This window comes from Lycorma delicatula, chromosome 13 (genome assembly GCF_047948215.1).
Source record: "Lycorma delicatula isolate Av1 chromosome 13, ASM4794821v1, whole genome shotgun sequence".
In the NCBI taxonomy this organism is placed as follows: Eukaryota; Metazoa; Arthropoda; class Insecta; order Hemiptera; family Fulgoridae; genus Lycorma; species Lycorma delicatula.
In genome coordinates, this window is record NC_134467.1 from 5,901,215 (window position 1) to 5,907,807 (window position 6,593).

The 6,593-nt window shown below is 30.6% G+C and overlaps 1 long non-coding RNA gene across 1 annotated transcript in view; it reads left to right on the forward strand.

Moving 5' to 3' along the window:
- LOC142333574 (uncharacterized) overlaps positions 1 to 6,593 on the forward strand; it is a 29,770-nt gene that overhangs the window by 21,997 nt on the left and 1,180 nt on the right. The window contains exon 2 of the long non-coding RNA XR_012758635.1: positions 5,788 to 5,922. This is a non-coding gene — a long non-coding RNA (uncharacterized LOC142333574). The remainder of the gene's footprint in view (positions 1 to 5,787; positions 5,923 to 6,593) is intronic.

Sequence of the window (6,593 nt, forward strand, 5' to 3'; positions counted from 1 at the left end):
ATGAGAATGTGCCACAACATTTTTTAATCATAGATTTTTCTTGAGAGTTAATAAAATAAACTGAGGAAAAATGCAGGGTTAACTGAACCTTACAACCCTCAATGTAATAAGGATAAAATCAAAACCTAAACCGACAACGATTGTTAATGTCTATATGCCTACAAGCGCCCATGATGATGATGAGGTAGAGTGTGTATATGAAGAGATTGATGAAGCAATTAAACACATAAAAGGAGATGAAAATTTAATAATAGTTGGAGATTGGAATGCAAGCATTGGAAAAGGCAAGGAAGGAAATATAGTGGGTGAATACGGGCTGGGCAAAAGGAATGAAAGAGGGGACTGACTTATAGAGTTTTGCACGAAGTATAATTTAGTAATTGCCAACACCCAATTTAAAAATCATTTTAGAAGAATACACACTTGGAAAAAGCCAGGCGATACTGCAAGGTATCAGATAGATTATATCATGGTTAAGCAAAGATTTAGAAATCAACTCGTTGACTGCAAAACTTACCCTGGAGCAGACATTGATAGCGACCATAATTTGGTGATAATGAAATGTAGATTGGGGTTTAAAAACCTGAAGACAAGGTGTCAGATGAATCGGTGGAATTTAAAGAAGCTTGCGGAAGAGGAGGTAAAGAAGATCTTTGAGGAGGACATCGCAAGAGGTATGAGTAAAAAAGATAAGGTAGAAAATGTAGAAGAGGAATGGGAGAATGTTAAAAAAGAAATTCTTAAATCAGCAGAAGCAAACTTAGGCGGAATAAAGAGAACTGGCAGAAAACCTTGGGTTTCAGACGATATATTGCAGTTGATGGATGAACGTAGAAAATATAAGAATGCTAGTGATGAAGAAAGTAAAAGGAACTATCGGCAATTAAGAAATGCTATAAACAGGAAGTGCAAACTGGCGAAAGAAGAGTGGATTAAAGAAGAGTGTTCAGAAATGGAAAGAGAAATGAACATTGGTAAAATAGACGGAGCATACAGGAAAGTTAAGGAAAATTTTGGGGTATATAAATTAACATCTAATAATGTGTTAAACAAAGATGGTACACCAATATGTAATACAAAAGGTAAAGTTGATAGATGGGTGGAATATATTGAAGAGTTATACGGAGGAAATGAATTAGAAAATAGTGTTATAGAGGAAGAAGAGGAAGTTGACGAGGATGAAATGGGAGAAACAATACTGAGATCTGAATTTAAGAGAGCATTAAAAGATTTAAATGGCAGAAAGGCTCCTGGAATAGACGGAATACCTGTAGAATTACTGCGCAGTGCAGGTGAGGAAGCGATGATAGATTATACAAACTGGTGTGTAATATTTATGAAAAAGGGAAATTTCCATCAGACTTCAGAAAAAATGTTATAGTCATGATACCAAAGAAAGCAGAGGCAGATAAATGTGAAGAATACAGAACAATTAGTTTAACTAGTCATGCATTAAAAATCTTAATTAGAATTCTATACAGAAGAATTGAGAGGAGAGTGGAAGAAGTGTTAGGAGAAGACCGATTTGGTTTCAGGAAAAGTATAGGGACAAGGGAAGCAATTTTAGGCCTCAGATTAATAGTAGAACGAAGATTAAAGAAAAACAAACCGACATACTTGGCGTTTATAGACCTAGAAAAGGCATTTGATAACGTAGACTGGAATAAAATGTTCAGCATTTAAAAAAAATTAGGGTTCAAATACAGAGATAAAAGAACAGTTGCTAACATGTACAGGAACCAAACAGCAACAGTAACAATTAAAGAACATAAGAAAGAAGCCGTAATAAGAAAGGGAGTCTGACAAGCATGTTCCCTATCTCCGTTACTTTTTAATCTTTACATGGAACTAGCAGTTAATGATGCATATCATTAGCACAAGCTAAACGAATATTTCTTCAGTAAGAAATATAATTTGTTTACATCAAAAATTAATTTAAATGTCAGGAAAAGATTTTTGAATGTGTATGTTTGGAGTGTCGCTTTATATGGAAGTGAAACTTGGACGATCGGCTTCATTCGGAAAACTTATTTCATATTCTACTGCTGCAGCTGTAGCATTACCATTACAGACAGCCAAAATGTATACCACATCAGTGTATTTCTCTGTTGTAAATAAGTACAGTTTTTTCACGTTAAAAACCATAAGAAATCACTAATTACGTCCCTTAATTAACGTCCTAAAAATTTCAATACGATCTCATTTCACCTGGGTAGCTGAAATCGAGTGAAATTTTGCACAAGCCGTAACTTGCAAACAATCCGTTTTAGGACATATGTTTGTATGAATTTTTCCATTATTTACACATGCAGAATAGGTTACAAAATTCCCGGGTGAGCTTAATGATACATCCTATTTATTTATAGTGTTTGCATAGAAAACATTAAAAAGTTTTGTAAATATAAAGTTTTTGGTGCTTAAAAGAGTTTTTGAAAGGAATTCAGGACTAGGTAAAGTTTGAATATCATTCTCATTCATCCTCTGAAGTATTATCTAAACGGTAGTTACCGGAGGCTGAACAGGAAAAAGAAAAGAAAAGAAAGGTAAAGTTCGAAGGTTATTTAGAGGTTAGATTCCACTTTATGGAAAAATGTTTCTGACAAGACTTATGTATCATTGTCTCTAGAATCCAAATTCGAGGTGCAAATGTGTCCCATTTAAAAAAATTAACTTCTAATCTAGTTAGCCCTCCTCTGGTCAAAATCATAATTTTTTTTGCATCTTTGGTGATTCTTCAGTAAGAAATATAATTTGTTTACATCAAAAATTAATTTAAATGTCAGGAAAAGATTTTTGAAAGTGTATGAAAGTGTAAAGTGAGTGTCGCTTTATATGGAAGTGAAACTTGGACGATCGGAGTATCTGAGAAGAAAAGATTGGAAGCTTTTAAAATGTGGTGCTATAGGAGAATGTTAAAAATCAGATGGGTGGATAAAGTGACAAATGAAGAGGTATTGCGGCAAATAGATGAAGAAAGAAACATTTGGAAAAATATAGTTAAAAGAAGAGACAGACTTATAGGCCACATACTAAGGCATCCTGGAATAGTCGCTTTAATATTGGAAGGACAGGTAGAAGGAAAAAATTGTGTAGGCAGGCCACGTTTGGAATATGTAAAACAAATTGTTAGGGATGTAGGATGTAGAGGGTATACTGAAATGAAACGACTAGCACTAGATAGGGAATCTTGGAGAGCTGCATTAAACCAGTCAAATGACTGAAGACAAAAAAAAAACCTATATTTTTAATTTAAGTCTCCATATAAATGTTATGATAAAGCAGAGATCTCTGTAAAAGTATTTAATAATGAGGGGAAAAGTAAAGCAGCCAGTGGAAAAATTAAATTTTTTAAACCATTAGGATAATGATAATTGACAACTACAGCAGTTTATTTGTATGGGAAATTTTTTGTATTCTGATAGGTATTAAGTTATGTATCTTTTATGCAATTTTTTGTTCTTTCATAAAGTATATTAATTAAAAATTTTTCTTTGTTAGGAATTTTGTGTATGGATTCGCCAATGGTTTATAAAAACCTCTTGATTTTCTGTTAAATGAATGACATAGTCTTTTTTCATTTTTTTATATACTCTTTTGCTAATGACAAAAATATTTTACTAGCAATAAAATTAAACTTATACCTGTTTGGTTACACTAATTTTTTTTATTGTTTCTGAACTTGTATATCCTAATACATATTTGTACCTACGAACTTTATTTAACTCTTCATTTAATAATCGTACTAATTTTAAAATATTAGTATAACTTATTTCATAAACATTTTATTTTAAAAGAGGAACAAGATAATTTTTTTTAATATCCTTAAAGATTTTTTATTGAAGGTGCATAATAACAAGTAATTATTATTTCACAACATGCTTAATATTATTTTATCATGGAAGGTAATATTGAAATTTATTTGTTCTCATTGTTTTTACTTACAGCTCACAAAGCTGTAAGTAAAAACAAATTCTATAAAACAACTACTGCTTTCTATGAATGAATTTGGAGAGATTGTAGTTCTCAAAAAACATACATCATCCATTACTAAATAACTAAAATGCTAATTCACAATACTGTTAATAATTTTGGATTGCTGGTTCAGTAAAATAATAATAAAAAAATGTAAACAATGAAGTACATGTTAGCCTTAACAGGAAGATTTTATTTTTTTGCTTAATATTACAGTGTGAAAAATTTGACCGCTTTAATTTATGATTTTATTTTGGAGATGAATATACAAAGGAAATAACAGGAATTATTTGTCGCCAATAGTGTTTACATGTAAAGGACTAATTAAAAAATCAGAATATAGGTTGTTGCATATTCATTAAAATTGATTCTAAATACCTCATCCCTTGAAAAAAAAACTATAGCAAAAACAATAGAATCAGTGTTAATTATTGTAAGTGCTAATTGTGTAAGTTTATGGAATGGAGTTTTTATAATCTCATATAGAAACATTTTAATGTTGCAAGTTAAATGCTATTTAATTTGATTTCCATACCCTCAGTTTATCAGTTGTACAATCATCACCGACTTTATCATTGAGCTTCTACTATATCTTTCAATAGATTGATTCGAAGATAATATGCCTTACATAAATGGATTGATTGATGGTTATATTAATAATTTTTGGTTTTCTCAACATACTTGATTCTTGACTACCAAATCTATCATCATCATCAACTTTTATTTTCATCTAAGAAGCTCCTCTACGTCATGGTAATTTCCAGGCTTTTGAACCATTTTGAAGATGAGACACATCATTTTAACAAAACCATTCTTATTACTGCTAGGAACAAAAAATTCAATTATTATATGTTATATTTAGAGCTCAGAATTTATTATTAAAATGCAAATTTTATCTATGTAAACATGGATAAAATTATCATTTTTACATTTTAATTCCCAAAGATGAGAAGTTATCTTTGTAGGTATTAGGCTTTTCAATTTTTTGGTAAACGCTAGATTTTTCCTGCTAAATTTAATATTCTATATAGAGTATTCTCTGGTTATGAAATTTAATACGGGAAGAAAAGTTGTAATTTTTATCTTTGGCAAGGAGAAACTTGGTATGATACTCTTAACAAAATCGTTCATGCCTATGTTTCTATTTCTTGTGGTTGCTTTTTGTGTGGTTACAGGAAGTAATGTTCTTAATTGCCTTAAGAAATGCTTCCTTTAAAATTCTTTGCTCCTTTTTTCTAAAGACTCCCAGGGGAAAATTTCATTTGCTACTCTTTTGCACACTTTTTTCATAAACTAAAAATATTTTAAATTATCTCCTTTGTCAGACCATATAGTTCTTTACTTTCACCACGTTCCTTAATATTTTGTTATTAACAAAATATTAAGGAACCATATAGTGGAACCATATAGTGAGTGTGTGTGTATTAGTTGTGAACATATAAGTGCTTACTAGGTAATGGAAAAACAACAGATTTTGAATCAGGTATACTAATTATAAAAATCTGATTTACAATTATATCACTATAAAAATTCTTCTAGAACTCACTTTATCAGTCTCAATATTGCTGAAGTACTCATAAAAATAATGTGTTTGTTTTTAATATCACAAAATGCTTCTTGAGTTTCATAATACAATGAAAACGAGAAGCGCCAATCACTACTCACTCATCTGTATCTCTGTTCCTTTAGTGATGATCTAATAGAAATTAAGGATTGTGTGGTATTTAATTCTTCTTATATCTATATTTCACCTTGTAATTGATAATTTATTTTTTAAACCAGAATGAATGTGCAAATATTTTATTGTCGTTCCAGAGCCACAAGCCTTTGTCACCAAAACATCATGTTGTACATCATGGATTCAGAGAAGAATGTGAAGAATCTTCAGATGAAGATATTTGTCAGCAACAGGAGGCAGTGGAAAGAAGCATAGCTGAACTTCAACAGCAGGTTTGCTGTTTCTAATTAATTCTTGGCTGTTACCATAATGTTGAAATGTATTTTTTCCTCTTGAAAATTTGTTATTAATTGTAAAGCTATGCTAATTAGTAGATGCTTGTAAACTTAAATTAAAATATGCTTAGAGGTTTTCTCAAAGGAAACAGATTAATCTTAAAGTTAAGTTATTAGTAGAAGTGATAGATGTTTTACTGTATATACTGACTCATTAGCATTTAACAAATTGAGAAATTTTACACTTAATACACAGAATATTAAGTGCAATTAAGACCTTGAGAATAGAGAGAGAGAGAGAGAGAGAGAGAGAGAGAGAGAGAGAGAGAGAGAGAGAGAGAGAGTGAAAGTGTCTGTAGATGGGATTTGATCCCCTCTCATGAAGTTAGTGGGGGATTAAGTGATTTTGTTATAAAGTAAAATATTCTATTTGTTTTAATTTAGTATGATTATTCTTATTATTCCAATATATAAATCAAGTTAATACATTTATCTATTTCTTTCTGTAATTGCTGTACTAAAAATGCATAACAAATTAAGTCAGTAGAAATTGTCAGATGTTATGATTTGTACATTCAATAAAATGATTTTTCAAGAACAACCTAATTTTATTATCTATTATTCTACACAATACTGAATTACGTGTCTTACCCTGGGACCTGTTTACA